Source organism: Erinaceus europaeus, chromosome 8, assembly GCF_950295315.1.
Source record: "Erinaceus europaeus chromosome 8, mEriEur2.1, whole genome shotgun sequence".
Taxonomy (NCBI): Eukaryota; Metazoa; Chordata; class Mammalia; order Eulipotyphla; family Erinaceidae; genus Erinaceus; species Erinaceus europaeus.
In genome coordinates, this window is record NC_080169.1 from 72,945,062 (window position 1) to 72,962,826 (window position 17,765).

Sequence of the window (17,765 nt, forward strand, 5' to 3'; positions counted from 1 at the left end):
TCTGATACATGAAAATTTTTAGATATAGATCTGTGTCTTTTTTAATTTCTAATATAAATTATATATATATATGTATTTTGGCTAAATTCTGACTTCTAAATACCACATGATGTCACATGAGTGACTGAAAATACTTCCTGCAGAATTTAAGGGATCAGTGTGATTCCCTCCCCAGAGAAGAAAGGAGGAAGATATATAAAAAGGTGAAGGTCAGAGCCTGCAAAAGTAGCTTACCTGAATAGTGTAACTATTTTGCTATATATTTGGATTTTTAGACAGCATTCTGAAACTTCGCACCAAAAAAAAAAAATGAAGCATCTTCACTCAATATATGTAATGGGTAAGCAATTTCCATATCATATGAGCTCTTCAATGGAAGCATAACTTTTTCTCTGGAAACATCCAGTACCAGTATTTATTTTGCTTTGAAAGAACATCTGAACAACATAATATACGATTGCTACAGGAAACCTAAATCTGAATCTTATTGTAATATAACAGACACCAGTAGATCTCCTCAACTTGGAACTATAAATTAAGTTCACATTTCTTTGGCTAGAATCATTAGGTTTTTTAAAATCCATTTTGTTCTCCCTAGTATTTGTAAGATTTATTGTATACATCCAGTTTGATTCTGATTACCTTCATAATTCTAATATTTATACTTTTGTCTTAATAGTTATATATTAAATAACCCTTCCAAATGCTCACATAAACAAATTGCTATATGTCCCTCTCCAGCTATCAGTTTTCTGTGCCACAGTCTACTATGAAAATTTAGATCTGAATGAAAGAATAATATAGGACTAGAAATCTTAAATATTCCCTTTCAGTACATTTTGATATCCCAAAACAGACATTAGAGAGTTAAAATTATGTATCCAATTACAGCAAGTAGCTCATGCCTCTTTCCCCCATCATTTGATTATTCATTACAACAATTAAACTAGGTACCCTTTATATTACAAGTTACTTTAGAGATGAAATTAGGTATATCTTACTCACCAATACTCCCAAACCTGGGACATAAATAATAGTTACCTGGCTGATGAATCTGCTCACAAAGGAAGTGTTTATGTCTGGCCAAACCAAAAATGGAACCTCTTAAGATTCTCATCAACTGCTGACAACAATTCCCTTAACTGGGAATATATTGCTCTAACATTCAACAACAAAAAAAATCAATAAAGTTCCTGCATTTTAGTTTACTGAGATATTGCTGCCAGCTTTTTTCTAGGAATGTCATTTTGACAACTTAGAATGCCAATACTTTAAAATAAGTTGGTTCACTTTGTAAAGTTCATGAGAACTCTCATATTGTTCTGTCAGGCTGGTTATGTGTGTGAGAGAGAGAGAGATGACCCAGGAACCAAGCTCATGGTGGCAAGGCAATACAAATATTTATTCATCTGAACGCCCCAGAGTTGGATGGTAGCACACCTGGTTAAGCCACATGGCACAAACTGCAATGGCCAGCATCCACCTCTCCTTCTGCATGCCCGCCCTCCTCCAGCTCAGGACAGGGAAGAGACAAGACAGAAATGGAAGTGGCTTGACAATACCATACATGGTTAGGAAAGGGGTGGAGAAAGGCAAAAGGGGCCGGGAATGGTATGGACCTCCCCAGCAAATGTTGCTAGGGGTTCAACTGGTAGGATTAAGCAAAACCCTGTGGGGAATTAGGAAGGAGACCTTTAGTCATTTGTAAGAAAAAGCAGAAGATTGATATGTAGATAATAAAAGGAATGCAGGGTGGAGCAGGCTTAATGTTTTAAGGAATGCTGGCTCCCGGGGGCAGGAAGATGCAGGATGTTTTGTGAGGCAGGGAAGTCTTATGTGGCCGGTGAGCTTTTGAAGTTCCTGTGTCCCCCCTTTTGCTCAGCCCCTCCGTAGAGAGAGAGACTAGCAGGATGGACTCACCTCTCAGGTCAAGCCTTGCCAGGCTCCACCACACCCCCACAACCTCCCTACATTGTTCCATCACAAGACCACTTTTTCAATAATGGTCTTTATCCATATATTACAATACAAATATAGTTGGTGGCATGTCGCAATTCTGGCATTTTCCCCAACCTATTTTGACCTTAATTGCTGACTTATTTAAGTCATGCTTTAGTGTTTTGTTAGATTATTTACACCAATATCACAATAATTAAATTAATCAACTTCTTTTTTAGTCTTATATGATGATTAAAATGTTGTATTTACCTGAAATATTAAAAATTAAAGTCTAAATTATATAACTGGGCTCAATCAAGTAGGAGGTACAAGTGCTTGGGGTGTACCAATAGATCTGCTTTTGATTCCCTGACCCTCAATCTGAACAGTAACTGCAAACCAGAAGAATCTGAAGATATGAATAAATTATGACATGTAACTGTGTTTAATGTTATGTGTTAGGCAGAACCAGCTTCCCCCATAAAGATATCTATGTCCTAATCTCTAGAAACTGTAAATAAGTTACTTGGGAAAAAAAGAATTAACTTTTTAGGTGCAATCAAATTTGCTAGTCCTATGACCTTGGCATGATTGGCACGACATATTCAAAATCCTTAAATGTAGAAGTAGCAACAAAAAAGAGGCAAGAGAGATAGTAAATGAAAAATATTCAACTTGCCATTTGAAGCAAGAAAGGGATCATGAGTCAAGAAATGTAAGAAATCTCTAGAAGCTGGAAAAGGCAAGGAAATGGACTAATCTCTAGATGTTCCAGAAAGAAATACTTTGTTTTATCCCAGTGAAGCCATATCAGAGTTCTGATTGATGTAAAAAAAAAACAAAAAAAAAAACTTTGTGTTGTTCACAGCCAATATATGTGGTGATTTGTTGCAATAGCAATAGAAATCAAATGTATGTCAAGATGAAGAAGCGAGGATTCAGAAGATAGCTTACCCAGAGAGCACACATTGTGTGAGAATCTGGGTTCAAACACCTGGCCACCACGTGGGACCACCTTCATGGGGGAAGCTTCATGAGTGGCCAAGCAGCAGTGTTTTGGTGTTTCTTCTCTCTATCTCCAAGTCTCTCACTCTCTACTTTTAACACACAAAAAAAGGATTTCTGGACAAGATGGTGGCAAACATCCAGCCTTTTCTGTTCTCACCACCACCACCACAACAAAAAATTCAATTAACAACAGAAGGGAAAGTCCAGTATCCAGGTGGAAAAAAACATAGAGAATCACAACTAACGTAAAAATTCACTCACTGCTCAGTTCAGTGATAGTGAGCCAGGATCTCACTGCTGCAGCCAGCTACCCTACTAAGCTTTCATCACTGTGGCTCTGGTTGCCCCAGCTGACTGTTTTCTGTTTAGCTCATTTTGTCTCAAATCATGCCAGTTCAGCCTACCTGCTTCAGCCATCCAGTTCCAGCTAGACCCCAGCTACCAGGTTCAGCACACGGTACCCAGTTTGCCCCTTACACAGTTTATTAAGCCAGTAACAGGTCACTGTATTCAGCCCAAGCCTGGTGGAACCATTACCTGGTTCACTGCATATCTGGCACAGTTTATCTGTCCACCCACCAAACAAACAAACAAACAAAAAACACTAAAAAAAAATGAAGATAATATAAGAAAATTTTGGAACAGCATCAAGTGGAAAAATGTTCATGACATAGTGTTACAAGTAGGAGAAGAAAGAGAAAAAGGGACAGAATTCCTATTTGAAGAAATTTTAGCTGAACATTTCACCCATATTAAAAGAGGTGATAAACAACCCCACACCTCCCCCCTAATCTAGGAAGCTCAAAGGGTTCTAGGAAAAATTAATCCACCCTAAATTCACCAAGGTGTATTATAGTTCAACTGGCAAAGACCAAAGACAAGGAGAGAATTTTGAATGTTTCTAGAGAAAAAGCAGAGGGTAGCCAATAAAGAAGATCTCTTAAGACTGTCAGCTCTTTTCTCTACAGAAATTCTAAAATCTATAAAGGTCTAGTAGAATATATTCAACATTCTGACTGAAAAACATCTCTACCCAAGAGTATTTTACCATACTAGGGTATCAAACAAGTTTGAAGAGGCATATAGATATTTCAGATAGGCAACAGTTGATGGAATTTATCACCATTAAACCAGACCTACAAGAAATATAAAAAGGACTTACATGAAATGAAGACATGGAATGACTTCACTCACAGGAGGAAAACACACAAAGTCAAGAAAACAAGCTATACCTAATGAAGACTATAAACTCAGATAGCAAAACTGAGGCTAATCAAAAGAGTTATTTTGTTTTTGACTCAAAAGGGGGCTCAAATGTGCTTTGCTGGGTGGATATTGGTGATTTGGTGGGACGATAGATTTTGAGGAGGTAAAAATTGTACTTCTGAAATAGTGGCTTGTAAATCAAGTGTACCTCAAATTAAATAAAAACTATTATTGAATTAAAAAAATTTAGTATCAGTAGTGGAATTGTACAAGTGATCACTCAGTGATCACCCAGATGGCAAAATAAATAAATAAACAAACAGGAAAGGCTTAATGTATGTTGTGTTTGACTCTAGAATCTAAAATACCACAATTTTTCCCACATAATATTTCTTTTATATATAAATCCACCTCTCTTTGAAAACTACAAACTATACCTTGAAGATGGAGAGTAATAGGGTTGTAAGGTGGAGAATATATGTTTATCTTTTTTTATTCCCTATATCTGGGGTAGGTAAATATAGAGATGTAGCCCAGAATATAACTATTCTTCACTGTTCTTTTTCATTCAGAAATGTTAACCTTTGTTCATGGTCATATATTGGTCTCCAAAAAGAATGACATCTTCTACAGTAGGCAAATAGGAAACTGATAAGCTCAATTCAAATTATGCTAAAGAATTAAAATAAATTCTGTAGTAAAACATATTGAAATGAGTATACCATTCTACTACTTTGTATATTTTTAAATAGCAGAGTGTATAAAAATTCACCTTGATCATCATTCTAAAATTTTAAATATGCTAGAAATCACAACATCAAAATCTCTTCAACATATTTTACCCTCAATGTGATAAATGAATCATAATAAATGTAGCATTTTCAATGCCAAAAAGGAACCTGAGGTGGTTATAGTGTGAAGGTACAAAGTCTCAGAGGAGGAGACATCGTCAAGTGCAGAGAGCAAAAATTCTCTGCTCAGCTTCCAGTATATCCCCCTCAACCCTGTATGACCACTCTTCAATATAAAGGCACCTTTTATTGAACTCACTAGGCAGGTTAACACTGAGTTAAATTTCATTTTATTACAGTGCAAGCATTGTTCTGATTCAGACATTATTCTTCAAATGTCATACCAGTCAAGGTTTTATCTATAAGCTTTTGGATACTGCTTTTAGAATTTGAAATGTGTGAAAATCTTTTGACAGATCATTTAACATGCTGACTTCTTTCACTCTGTCTTGACCTAGTTTTGCCCTATTTTTTTATACCTAATATCAATCCCTATTCAGTTTCTTTTGGGATAGTTTCTTGCTCTAATATAGCAACATTCCCCATAAATATATAAATTACTGGAAGATCTTGCCAAAGATTGGTAATAGCCTAACATATCTCAAATTATTTTCTGAATAATTGTTTAGAAGGAACAGCAGAGAAAACCAAAGTCTGAAAAGACATTTTAAAGGAAATCTGATGAATAAAAAGCAATGAAGAAAGACAAGAACTCAGGCAGGGGTAGATAGCATAATGGTTATGCAAACAGACTCTCATTCCTGAGGCTTCAAAGTCCCAGGTTCAATCCCCTGCACCACCGTAAGCCAGAGCTGAGTAGTGCTCTGGTAAAAAGAAAAAAAAAAAAGAAGAAGAAGGAGGAGGAGGAGGAGGAGGAGGAGGAGGAGGAGGAGGAGGAGGAGGAGAAGGAGGAGAAGGAAGAGAAGGAGAAGAAAAAGAAGAAGAAGAAGAAGAAGAAGAAGAAGAAGAAGAAGAAGAAGAAGAAGAAGAAGAAGAAAATGATGATGATGATAAAAGAAAAAAAGAAAGACAAGAACTCAGCCAATGTGCCACAAGTGTCACCTTGACATGTTTCACTTTGGACTGTGTCCAGAGATGCCAGGCATGGGGTGTCAACCCTCTGGCTCCAATACTCTGCCACCAAGCTGCAGATGCTACCATGGTGCAATATGACTTCCCTGGACAGAGGACCTCATCAATGTGTCCTGGAACCCCACCTCCTGAGAGCCCTACTCCACTAGGGAAAGATAGAAACAACTGGAATATAGATTGGCTTGTCAAGCCCATGTCCAGCAGAGAAGCAACTATAGAATCCAGACGTTCCATCTTCTGCTCCCCATACAGATCTTTGGCCCATTTTCCCAGAGGGATGAAGAATAGGGAAACTTCCAATAGAAGGGAGGGGATATAGAACTCTGGTGGTGGGAAACAAGTGGAATTGTACCCCTCTTATCCCACAATCTTGTCTATCTTTATTATTAAATCACTAATAAAAAAAGCAAAAAAGAAAACCAAAATTGTAAAGATGGATTTCTTGTAAAATATGTATAAAACTAAATATACATATATTTATACAATAAAACCTCATTAACTCACATTTCACACATTTAGAATTTATAACTACACTAATGTTCTTGGCACTACACATAAGATGAAATTCTGATTAGGTAAAATACCAGTATAAACAAAGGAAATATTTATACATACAAAAACTAGCAGTTTGTAAGCATCATTTTAGTACGAGCTGTTGTACTCAGAATAAATGTCTAATTATAAACATGTTAAGCATTTCCAAGATTCTGTGTTTTTGCTTTCAAAATCAATATTGTAAAGTAATTTCATAACTATTGTGCTAAGTAAAGGGTAATAGTATAGATTCCAAAGCTAGACTTGTCTGAATCTAAATTCTCCCATTTGTGGGTTTTGTATGACCTCAAGCAAGTTATTTAAAACTTCTCTGCCTTTAGTTCCTCATATATAAAATAATAATAATGCTGTGGTTTTTGTAGAAGCAATGAATAATGGCCCTTTGTCTTCCTTTGCAATGTGACTGTGTTTGTTGCCTTTTATATGCTGAAACTTTAATCCCAAAATGACGAAATTAGAAGGTAAGAACTTTTGGGAGTTACTTAGGTTGTGAATGTGGAGCCCTTTTGAATAGGGTCAGGCAGCCAAATAAGAGGACAGCAGGGAATCCTTGGATTCCAACATAGATACAATGTAGACCTCTAATAGACCCCCTCTCTCCACCATCACTGGTTACTTCCATCAGGAACCATAAGCCCTCTTGTAGGCCTCTCCAAGACCATGCCCTCACTATAAAGTAATAATGGTGGGACTGCCCCTCTCTCCCAAGGGAAGCTGGGTCATCCTATTCTATCTCTCTTGGAAGACTGGTCCTAAAATGAGTGCAGCCTAAGCTGTTCCTAGCTATGACCAGGGGCTGCAAGTTCAGGCCAACAGGGACTCAGATGTTACACAGGCTTCTGTGCTAAAAATGAATATATATGAGCCCTGGGTCAGATTGCTGGGGTAAACAGTTAATGGTATTTATGTGCTTTCCTCATATTTAGGACCTACTCTCTGCCCTAATTCAGATTTCTAGTTCTATTCTTAACTCTGACACCATCTTCTCAGACAATATTTTAGTCCACCTGCATATTTGCTATCAAGCTCAAGCAAAAATTACTAAAGTCATAGCCCTCTGGGAACATACATAAAACAGACTTCCTAACTTCTCTCCACCCTAAGACCCCTACTCGATTCCTCCTTTTTTGGTTCCTGTTCATTATTCATTTTATTCTGCTCTGTATTTTGTTGCCTTTTAGCCACCAAGTTGCAGGTGCTACTATAATCCTATCCTGAATTTCCTGGGCAGATGACCTCACCAATGTGTCCCAGAATGTTACCTCCCCAGAGTCCTACCTTCTAGGAAAAAAAATAGAAACAGGATGGGGACATGGATCAACCTGCTAATGCCCATGCCCAATGGAGAAGCAATTATAGAAGCCATAACTTATCTCACCTTCTGCACCCCAAAAAGAATTTTGTTCTATACTCCAAGAGGGGCGTAAATGTTAGGGGAAGATGATCAATTCCATCAGGACCCAGAGAGAAGAGGTAAAAAAGGAAGGACATTCAAAAGTAGTAATGGGTGTAGATGTGACTTAGGAAGAGAAAGCAAAACCATAGAAAAAAATGAGCAAACATATATAAGTATAGATAGTTGAAGAAATAGGAGTCAACCCATATCTGTGACCTTGGGAAACCTACTGTAGTTTCCAATGGAAAGAATGGGGACACAGAGCTCTGCTGTTAGGAATGGTATGGAATTATACCCCTGTTATCTTATAATTTTGTAAATAAATCTTAAATCCCTAGTAAAATTAAAAAAGAGAGAGATGCCTGAAAGCTACTCTTCTGTTCATCTTGTATGGATTATAACCTAAGCCAGCCACTGCAAAGAAAGAGTGCTTCGACAGTCCAACCATGCTGGTATACTATTCTCAGACTTTTAGCCTCCAGAACTGTGAAATCTTCCAGAGCTCTGAACCAACCATAAAGAAACATGGAGGGAGTCTGGCGGTAGTGCAGTGGGTTAAGCACAGGTGGCACAAAGCTCAAGGATGGGCATAAGGATCCCGGTTCGAGCCTCCAGCTCCCCACCTGCAGGAAAGTCACTTCACAAGTGGTGAAGCAGGTCTTCAGGTGTCTATCTTTCTCTCCCCCTCTCTGTCTTCCCCTCCTCTCTCCATTTATCTCTGTCCTATCCAATGACGACATCAATAACAACAATAATAACTACAACAATAAAACAACAAGGGCAACAAAAAGGGAATAAATAAATAAATAAATAAATATTAAAAAATTGTAAAAAAAAGAAAGAAAGAAACATGGAGGCATAGGGTACATGGACACAAAACAGCCTCCTTCTTATGGGAAAGGTCAAGTTTAAGAACATGGCTCTGGGTCTCCTTGTCAGAAGGACTTCCTAATGTATACCTTCAAAGTTAGGTACACTATTGATATCTTCCTATCTCTAGGAGGTACTGGAAAAAAAAAATCAAGCCCATTCTGTATAAATTTTCCAGGACAATGCTATGGAGCATAAGCTTTGCAGATCATAGCATCATATGGTAAGCAGCTCCTAAGGTAAGGAGAGGCAAGTGCTGGGATGGTATAGCTTCTCCTTCACATAGTCCCCAGGGAGCATACTTCATCTCCATGGAAAGGAATGAGAAGTAGGATAAAGAACTACTGGCATTTCAGAGCATCAATTATGAGAACTAGAGGAGCCAGAAAAAATATTATCATGCTTCTCTTAGTGTAGTCTGAGAATTCAATGAGCATCGATGCTTATGGTGAACATTGCTTAATATTAGCTCTCATGGAATGTGTGATTAAGGAGGTCATTATCAAGGTTTCAGGTAATTTAGATGGATTCAAGATATCATTTGCTATCATTCCAGAGATCAGAATAGTATTGTGCTTTTAGAATTGAACTTCTGATTTGTATTTGTATTTTCTTTGGATGTTGAACCTCAAAATTGGGGAAAATTAGTGTGCTATGTTGTACAATCAAATATCTTCATTTTTGTCTGTTATTATATTTCATAAAAGTTGTTTCTCCACAATGTGGCTTATAAATGCATATCTGTGTGGATTCCTGATTATCATTTCAGCTGTAGTTGGGGTTTCATAGATACATAGGTGAATGTTTGGAACCATTTGCTCAAGTCAGGACTGAGCTTCTAGATAGAGGTGCAAAGCTCTTTTCCTCATTTGCACACACCTTTATAACTCTTCCCTTTCAGGAACTAAGTGTTTATTTACACTCCTTCACCCCACATTAAAAAAAAAAAGTTCTGTCTTTTGTGCTATTTGTCTTCTATTTAAACCCCATAAAATTATGGGTTGAAAACTAAACTTTGTTAGGAGACCATTTGTTTTCTCTGCTAGATCTTTGTACTTTGTGTTGTGGATTGTCTTGCTACTCAGTTTTCCAGATATTTATGCCAAAATATAAACAGATTGCTATTTCCTGGTGTATAAATACCAGAGCTTGAGTTTATCTGCCATGTGCCTGCAAAGGAGTTCTTGTATCTCCTTCACCAGGTATTTAGAGTGACAATCTTCATGTGGAAGCTTCCCTCCATAACCTGCCAGCTTTGCTGGCATCCGTTTCTTCAGTTTCTGTGTGCCACAGTAATTGATAGAGATAGATGAATGCAGGTTCCTTTTTTCTACCCGTTCCCCTTGAGTACTTCAGCAACATGAAGCAATCTATTATGCTTTTTGTGCATCAGTGCATAAAATTTTTAAAGAATGAGTTTAAACAACCTCTTCTTAGCCAAAATTTAAGCAGTTCTCAGATTCACAACTTTTGAAGTCCTGATCAGGATAGTTGGATCAGCAGTATTGGCAAGTCCTAGTAACCCAAATCATAGGTTCTCTATTTTTTTTTTCAATCTTGCTTTATATTCCTCTAGAGAAAGGCCCAATTAAGAACATTTGTGGATTTATCTGAGGATGTTTCCTTCACAGGGGTTACATTCAACTCTTTGGCAAGAAAAATACCAGAGCAATTAGTGGCTTTGGGGACCACTAGCTATTTGTGTACTATTTCAGTAGAACTCATTGTGAGCATCACAGTTCGTACACAGAGATTCCCTTTAGACTGTGAAAGCTCCCTAACCAACAGGAATATGATTAAAATTTAAATCAGTTGTCACACCATCACAAGGGTGCCTTTATTCTGTTGATGTATTGCAGACTAGAATATGGCATCAGCATACAGTGAGGACATGGAATTATTTTTCTCATCATTCTTCTGCTCACCTCCAGCTTAAAATCCCTCTTTTCTCTTTAACATTTAACAATGTCCTTTGACATGCTTCCAGAAAACCTGCTGCAGAAATGAAGGAATATATGACTGTGAAGAATTTTGTCATTTTCGAGGTGACATTCTAATAAGAAACCAATTTTTTAGTGAACAGCCCAAATGGAACTAATTCTCCACAATCCCTTGTGGTCAGGAAACAGCATGTCCAAATTAATCAAATTTTAAGGTGCCTTTTATACTCTAATATTCAGGGTAGTGATAGTGCTACATATTTCAGGATGATAAATTTGTAAAGAATTAGAAATAATTATAAAAAAAAAACAAGAGAAATGGTATTTAATCTTTCATTGATAGAGACATTAGCCAAGGATCTTACTAGTACCTCTTAGGATTAGAAACAGCTGCTGGTTTTCAGTGGGTATACAAATCATGCAGATTAATAATAAAGCTATAGTTTATAGAATGCCAGAAAACAGAATTTATCATAGCTCTAAAGCATTAATGAATAATGTAATAATCATAACTTCCCAAAGAAACCAAAAGAGTCTAAAGTTTAACTATTTCAGTGGTTTAAATTAATATAAAATTAAATACACCAGAACTTTTGGAGACCTTTTCTTTACAAAATTAAATCAAATTGCCAAGTAGAGGATGTTTAAATACAGGGAAAAATTATAAATACATAAATAAATATTTTATTGTACAATGATCATTCAAAAGCATAGCTTTCGAAAAAATAAGATTTCTAAAAGGTAAATTTAAATTGCTAATTTCAAATACTTACCTGGCAGGGGAAATACCAATGATCATGAAGGTGGTTTTCCCAAGATGAGGCTTATCCATTGCACTCCAAATGTGCTGACCCCTGTGATTTCCCCAAGTGTGAGAAACTTGACTGCATAATTTGTAGAGGGAGACTGTGTTCGCTTTCTCTCCTATTTTAGAAAAGTTAATTTAAAAATTAGAAATAAATAAATTTCTGATTTTGTTTGTGAAGTGAATGTATCACAGTGTTTCATGGCCTGCAAACGTGCTTAAAGTATTCCTGTTACTTTTTGTCCCTTTAGAAAGCCAAAATCTGATTTTGTTAGCTCAAATTTTGTTTTATGATTTCTCTGATCAGTTTTCCCAGATTAATGAAAATAAAAATTGCGTTTCAAAAATTCTGTGTTTATACCTTTTTGAAAATTATGCATCATCTTAGATAGCGTTTGAAGGAAATGTTAAATGAGATAAGCCAGAAAGAGAAGGATGAATATGAATATGAGATGATCTCACTCATGGATAGAAGTTGAGAAACAAGAACAGAAAGGGAAAATATAAAGTAGAACTTGGACTGACATTGATATATTACACCACAGTAAAGGACTCATGGCGGTGGGGGGAGTGCAGAGGGCTTTCAGGTCCTGGTGCATGACAGTGAAGGAAGACCTAGGCTTCGGGTGAGAGTGTTTTGCAGAAAAACTTATAAATTTTACACATGTATCAACAACTGTACTCACTATAAACCATTAATCCCCATAATAATGTTTGAAAAAGAAAATTATTCATCTGATAAGCCTACCTTACTTTACAAGAAGATCTAGGTTTAAGCCCCAGCAACACATAGAAGTCTCATGACACCAGGGGGAAGCTTCAGATGGTGGAACAGTGCTGTGGTATCTCTCCCTCTCCATCTATGTCTTTCTCTGAAAATGGGAGGAGGAAGTTGGTCCTGGAGCAATGGAATCACACATGTGGAAGGCTCCCAGCCACTTCTTCTAGCGTTTGCCCTTCTTCCGTAGCCAGTCAACAGCATCAGGTAGAGCCTGATGTAAAGTTTCGAGACCTCCTTTGAATCTGGAGAGGTGGCAATCGTTGACTATGTGGGTCCAGCCACTGAAAATATTGCATAAATAGAAGCACAATTTTATATTACATAGCATCCCAGATTCTTCTATTAAACTTATTTAATTAAATGTTTATTAAGGAAACCATATGGTTTAAAGATAGGTATAGTTGGGTTGCCAATCATATTTTATGGTCTTAGTTGTAAAGTGTTAATTCTGTCTCTGCGCTTTTAGTACAGATTTGTACCTCAGAGTTTCCAGAAACGGAAAATTTTAATATAGTCAACTGATCCTCAACACAGAAGTTGAGAAAAGATGTCCTTATTCATGTTACCATTCCATAAATGTCCTGATCTAATGAAGCTGTCGTATATTTTCCAATAACCTGCCTAAACTCTTATCACTTGGTGATTTCTATTAAACTTAGCATAACAAAAAAATTATTTTCCAAGAGATTCCCATTAATGAGCAAATTTGTGATTTTCCTTTTTATATCATAAGAAATTAATTCATCATAGATGAAAATTAGCTAATATGTTTTTAAGAAAAGTATTTTGAACTTTTTAAACACTCCAAATAACATGAAATCCTTACAGGTAATTTTTACGAATTGTGCTTTAGATTCAAAGATCTTCTATGTTTTTCTAAATAAAACTAGTTTGTATTCTTAAAAACCACATGATTTTTAAATACACAGATCACTATTGCTAAATAGTGGCTTAGGAAGCATGTTGTCACTGAGTGCTGGGGAAACAGGGAATGGGTGTTGTGAATGTAATGATGGACCAAAGACTCTTTCCTCAAAAAGGGTATGTTAATTAAGATTAAAAAAAAAAGCGGAAGGGCCATCTTAAGGATCCGGGTTTGAGCCCCTGAGTGTTTTTTTTCCTTGCCTCTGGGGTTAATGCTGAGGCTTGGTGTCTACACTATAAATCCACTGCTCCTGGGGGCCATTTTTTCCCTTTTGTTGCCCTTGTTGTTTATCACTGTTATTGTTATTATTGTTGTTGGTGGTGGTGGTGTCATTGTTGTTGGATAGGACAGAGAGAAATTGACAGAGGAGGGGAAGAATGAGAGGGGGAGAGAAAGACACCTTCAGACCTGCTTCACTGCTTGTGAAGCGACCCCCATGCAGGTGGGAAGCCAGGGGCTTGAACCAGGATCCTTATGGTGGTGCTTGCGCATCGCGCCATGTGCACTTAACCTGCTACACTACCACCCAGCCCCCTATCTTGAGTGTTTTCAATACCAATAGTGAACCAGCAAAAGGTTTTAAGCATCATATTTTAAATAGTAATGTGAAACCAAAATTAGAGTATGAATCAAATGAAGGCAAAGGAAAGATTCCCTTTGAGACATAACAAAGACCTTGAAATAAGGACATGTCAATGGCATCTACCAATGCAGAGATACTGAACAGGTATATATGGAAAACATTATAATGTTGGGGGTTCAGAGCAAAGAAAATAGTGAAATCAAATATGACCCAAACTTTTAGACTAGCTTTCAGTCAAATAACAACTCTAAGCCAGGCGGTAGTGCAGCGGGTTAAGCGCACATGGTATGAAGCGAAAGGACCCGGTAAGAAACCAGTTTGAGGCCCCAATTCCCCATCTGCAGGGGGTTCACTTCACAGGCGGTGAAGCAGGTCTGCAGGTGTTTATTTTTCTCACCCCCTCTCTGTCTTCCCCTCCTCTCTCGATTTCTTTCTGCCCTATCCAACAATAACAACAGCAATAACAACAATGACGATAAACAATAAGGGCAACAAAAGGAGAAAAAATAAAAAAAATTTTAAAGATTATATATATATAATATGTAATCATAATTAGAGTAATTATAATCATAATTAGAGTATGAATCAAATGAAAGCAATTCTACAGCAAAATATTCCTGAGAAATCTACTGTAAGTCACACAGTCTCTCTCTGTAGTGAGGCAGAGTAGAAGTTTGGGAAAATAAGTGGGAGACCTCTCCCTGGTTACAACCTACTCCTGTTTAAAAAATAGTAGATCTGGACAGGGGAGACAGCAGAATATTTATGTAAATGACCTTCATGCCTGAGGCTTCAAAGTCCCAAGTTCAATCCCCTACACCACCATAAACCAGCCCTGAGCAGTGCTCTGATCTCTCTATATACCTACCTCTCTTTCATTAAAATTAAATTAAATATTTTAAGAAGTAATAATAAAAGTAAAAAATAGGAGAGCTAAGGATATACTTCCAGCTTATTCAATAAGTAAAGTGAGGAAAGAGATCTATGGTAACACTTGTTGCCAGCTTCAGTTGTTTGGTCTTGATAATCACAGAACTCACATTTGGTTGTGCCATCACAATCTTCCTAAATTGCATAACCTATAAACAAACTATGACATGTCTTGATGCATAGGCCCTGCCTCTCTTGAAAGCTTAATATAATCACTTCAACCCAGTCACTTATTATCTTGTAACTCCTCAAGCACAACCAAGGTCGTTTTGAATGTTGGGACTCTCGTACATTCTGTTGTCTGGTGCTTTGCCTAAGCTTAAATTATCTCCCCCACTAACTCCCTCCAGAAGCCTTCTGTGACTATGGTCTCTAGAAAATTCCCTACTGATTCCTATCTCCCTTTCTTCTCTCCTGTTCTCTTCTCTTCTCTTCTCTTCTCTTCTCTTCTCTTCTCTTCTCTTCTCTTCTCTTCTCTCCTCCTTACCCCTCTCTCTCTCTCTCTCACACAAACACACACACACACACACACACACACACACATACTTTATGTATGTATGTATGTATTTACTATGTATGTATGTGTTTTTACCAGAGCATTAGTCAGCTCTGGATGATGGCAGTGCCAAGGATTAAACGTGGGACCTCAAAGCCTCAGGCATAACAGTTTGTTTGCATAACCATTATGCTATCTCCCCTGCCCCTTACTGATTTCTCTAAGCTGTTTTTCACAACATGTATCTATTTTTTCTGCATGCTTACTCATTATTTGTTTTCTCTCTTGACAAAGTATAAACTCCATGAAAACAAAAAAATCATGCTTCTTTTTGTGAACACTATATCTTTAGTGCCAAGAACTGTGCCTGCAATGTCATAAGAAATATTTAATAAGCAGGGGGTCAGGCGGTAGCGCAGTGAGTTGGGTGCACATGGCGCTAAGTGCAAGGACCGGCTTAATGATCCCAGTTCGAGCTCCCAGCTCCCCACCTGTAGGAGAGTTGATTCACAGGCAGTGAAGCAGGTCTGCAAGTGTCTATCTTTCTCTCCTCCTATCTGTCTTCCCCTCCTCTCTCCATTTCTTTCTGTCCTATCCAACAGCAACTATATTAATAACAATAATAATAATGATAAAAATCAACAAGGGCAACAAAAGGAGAAAAAAAATAACCTCCTCTGCAACCCACAACGACCCTGGATCCATACTGTCAGAGAGATAGAGAATGGGAAGGCTATCAGGGGAGGGGATAGGATATGGAGATCGGGTTATGGGAATTGTGCGGAATTGTACCCCTCTTATTCTATGGTTTTGTTAATGTCTCCTTTCTTAAATAAAAAAAAAGGAAGAAAAAAAAAATAACCTCCAGGAGCAGTGGATTCGTGGTGCAGTCACCGAGCCCTAGTGATAACCCTAGAGGCAAAAAAATAAAAAATATTTAATAAGCAGTTGAACTAGTGAAGTAATGAATTAGTGAATTAATTAATTAATTTATCTACCTCTTCAAGAAGCTCCATTATTTACCCTCAAAATAATTCACATGGAGACAGCAACAATAGCTACTTATCCCTTTTATCTTCAAAGTAACATCCTTACAAAAGTGTTCATATGATTACCACAGTGATATTTGGGAAATAGAATATAAGTATTTTCCTTGAATTTCTGAATTTCCATAAAAGCTCTGTGGTGCCACACTGTATTGCAGTGTTTTTCAGCTCTTTCAGAATTGAAATAGAATAGAGTATAGGAAATATCAGAGTGCATTGCAGGTGGTAGGTATGGTTTCAAGAAACTCTTCACTGTGAATGCCTGAGTATATGTGTAGGAGGTCACACTATGGACCGACCAGTCAACGCCCATGTTCAGCGGGGAAGCAATTACAGAAGCCAGACCTTCTACCTTCTGCAACCCTCAACGACCCTGGGTCCATGCTCCCAGAGGGCTAGAGAATGGGAAAGCTATCATGGGAGTTGGTGGGATATGGAGATTGGGTGGTGGGAATTGTGTGGAGTTGTACCCCTCCTACCCTATGGTTTTGTTAATTAATCCTTTCTTAATAAAAAATTTTTAAAAAAAAAGAAATTATTTTCTACCATGACTCAAAAATCAATATACACTTTGGTATTTTCCATGTTATCCTTGCCCCTTATCTAACTACTGTCATGGCTTTTCAAAGTCAGCTTTGAATTGTCACTCTGCATAGTTATGATTCCATATGACCTTAGCAATGGAAGCCTTTCCACAAATTCACATAAAAATTCTGTATGTCAGTTACAGAAGCCAGAAATCCCACTTTATGCAACCCATAAAGAACTTTGATTCATATTCCCAGAGGGAGACAAATGTAAGGGAAGAGTCCCAGAAGGCTCTGAAACCCAACTCCATTAGGATCTAGAGAAGAAGGAAAAAAGGAAGGACTTTGAGAAGTAGTAATAGGTATAAGTGTAATTTAGAAAGGAAGAGAAGATAGGACCATAGGAAAAAAAGGTAAATATATAAAAATATAGTCATAGAAATAATTGTCAACCCACATCTGTGACCTTGGTCAAACTACTGCAATTTCCATTGGAGGGATTGGGGACACAGAAATCTGGTGTTGGGAATGGTGTGGAACTCTACCCCTATTATCTTAAACTTTGTAAATAAATATTAAACCACTAATTAAATAAAAATAAATAAAATAAAAAAGAAGTACATGTTTGTCAAGAGACAATGCCACCGTACTAAAATTATGGCACTTACAAAGCTTCCTATATTAGAGTCCAAGAGCAAGTAGGAAAATGTACTAATGTTATTTGTTCTTTTAAGTTATAATTTTTAAAACCCTGTCTTGGAGTAGTGCTAAGAATTCCTTTGTATGACTCATGGGCTTTTATTTTAATGCAGCTTCATGTTAACCTTGATTTTGAAGTGTCATTTTATTCATTAATACTGAAATAAATAATAGTAA

At 37.2% G+C, this 17,765-nt stretch overlaps 1 protein-coding gene and 1 non-coding gene across 3 annotated transcripts in view; both read left to right on the plus strand.

Moving 5' to 3' along the window:
* LHFPL3 (LHFPL tetraspan subfamily member 3) overlaps nt 1-17,765 on the plus strand; it is a 712,959-nt gene that overhangs the window by 490,002 nt on the left and 205,192 nt on the right. The window lies entirely within an intron of this gene.
* On the plus strand, nt 11,562-11,723 carry LOC132540114 (U1 spliceosomal RNA). The gene has a single exon (XR_009551373.1). It is a non-coding gene; the product is annotated as a U1 spliceosomal RNA (small nuclear RNA).